Raw genomic sequence first — 2635 nt, 5'->3', positions numbered from 1 at the left:
TGAAAACAGCCTTGTTAACTCTACCAGGCTCTGGAGTTGCTATGGATACCACTAACCCAGCCTGTTATCTCTCTACCTCTTGGTCCTAAAACTGCTTTGCTCTTCAGCCCTGAGTCATGCTGGCAAAGAGTGGGTTTTTCTTCCCACTTCTTCAAATGGGCCCTTGAAGTACAAATGGCTATTGAGGACTCGGAATTGGGGAGAACTCGTCCCATTCCATGCCATTGTTCCAGTAATTGGTTCATTTCCAAAGCTATTGTCATCATGCTGGCTGCATTCGCGTGAACATGAACTCGTGTGGGTGAGAACTGTGTTCTTGGGAAGTGTGGATCTGTGCCCTGAACACCAAAGACCTTGGGAGTTTGAAGAAAAGACATTAATAATCAAACTAGATAGTTCAAGCATCTGTATCTATGCTTGTGATAAATGGTGGTCACGGTAATCTTGGAAGGCAAGTGTTAAGATTATGGATAACAATACAGCACAAAAAAAAAAAATCAAATCTGTCCCTAAAAGGAACTTTCAGATTAGTTTATGTTCTCAACGCCTCGGCAACCAAATTTTCTCCTGACACTAACACTCCCAACACTCTGGTAGACATATTTGATTGCTGCCTTTAACTTCTCGTCCCTTACCTCGCTTGAGCCTTGCAACTCCATAAGACCATCAGGGCAATTGTTGCCCATTACAAAGTAGGTCATAGAAATGCTACTCACTTAGCAGTGCCGCGAGAGACCTGCTTGAAACCCGCACCCCAGCGCGGGTCTATGGGTAGCCAGAAGACTCTCAGCTGGAGAAAGAAACAGCAAGGGTAGCACAATGCCAGTGCCTGGGCTGGACGGACCCCGAGAGTTCTCCCACTTGCCCAAATTCTGTTTTTATCTTGATTCCCTAAGTATTTCTCAGACTTAACACTTGCTATACAATGAAGATGAGTCAGCACGACTCAGCTTAAGAAAAAGACTCGGCAGCTCTGAATGGAGCTGTTGTGCATGTCCTGTGTGGTAAACATGGAGGGAACCTTGGGCCAATCCTCCAGAGGTCTGTCTGCTGCCAGGACTGTGTGTCATCACAGGTTAGCCGGGGCTCATGCCAGCATCACCTTTGGCATTGTCGTCTGTGTTATTCTCTCTTGGGATCAGGATAAAGAGAACCATTTTATGTCCCCTGAGCCATGGAAGAGAGGCCAGCTAAGCTCCAGGTGTATCTCATGCTTCTTCCCATTCCACTGGGTTAAAGCAAACCTCAGAGCTAAGGAAGCTGGGTGGGGGTGGGGGAGGTCACTTCAGCAGTTTTACAGCCTGTTGCCTACACACAGGGAAAAGCATCTTGTTCATAGGCAACTCAATGTCACTCTCCTTGGGGTTTCTCTCATAATTGTGCCGTGTGGATCTCAAAAAACTTATTTTCCCTTCCCTTTACTCAACACCTGCCATTGGTAACAATTGCTTTTTTCCTGTCTTCCCTCAGAGAAAAGTGTTTCTCTTCTACACGCCTCATCCTTATTTCGCCTATGTGAAAATGAAACGCCGTGGAGAGTGAGTCTCCAAGCCTGTAAAACAAATACCTTTTGCTGTTTTCTCTGCCAGGTAGAGATCTGAGACTCAGCAGTGTGGCAGTTGTCTTTCTGGGGTTCTCACCTTGACATTTTGCAGGAACCCCAGGAGAAAGAGAGTCTTTAAGGACCTACAATTCCTGGGACATTTCTCCAAACTCAAGTCATAATGAAAACTCACCAGGAGAGAGACAATAGGGTGAGGGAAGATAACCATTGGCAGCCTGAATTGTGGGGAGGAAAAGGCTTAGAACCCCTCCTGGGAAGAAAGGCCCATGTTTGATTTCAAAGAGAAGCTCTCTGTCCTCACTGTGTAGCTCACTGACTGGCTCCTGCGCATGAAGTCCGTGCCTTGCAAGCAATGTGTGGGGCCAAGCAGAGACCATGGAGCTGGATGATTCGTGCTGTACAACCTGGTACATTCTAGAGCAAGTTCTCTCAAAGTAACAACACAAAAGCTGAAAAGCACTAAGCCTTGCAGAGCCACAGCCACAAGTCCCTAAACGAATCAGCCCTCAAGCACTCTGAGCAGCAGGCATATTTACTACAGGAACACGCTGGCTGGGGCCCAACTCTTGGCCTCCTAACTGTGCTAGTCAATATTACCCATCAATTAGAAACTGAAAGAGTTTTATCACTCCCCAATACCCTGGACTCCTGGCTCAGGAAATGGATTTCAAGTCAGCATGTGTAGCTTGCTTCGCCCAGCAGCTGCGTTGCTGAAAAGATTCTTATAAATCAAATCCTCTTAAAATGCACAGAACTTTCTATTCAACGGGAACACTCTGATTAATCCCTTTGTAGAGCGAAGAATCTTTCTATGCTATCTGAAATGCCACCGCCACCTGTCCCCATCTGCATCTTCCTCCTCCTTGCCTTCTCATGTCTGTCATCGGCCCCCACCCTTCTGTAAGGTCAGCTTTAGGCACCCAGAGCAGTTTTTAAAGTGCTCACATCTTTGTGGCTGGGAAAGAAGCCAAAGACCCATCTTTTTAAACACGTGTCTTTCAAACACCCTGGAAGAGAGGCCCACAGAGCACATCACTATCTAACAGAGCCCACAATACACAATCACCATAA

The sequence above is a fragment of the Microtus pennsylvanicus genome, chromosome 6 (genome assembly GCF_037038515.1).
Source record: "Microtus pennsylvanicus isolate mMicPen1 chromosome 6, mMicPen1.hap1, whole genome shotgun sequence".
NCBI lineage: Eukaryota > Metazoa > Chordata > Mammalia > Rodentia > Cricetidae > Microtus > Microtus pennsylvanicus.
This window is presented reverse-complemented; position numbering follows the sequence as displayed.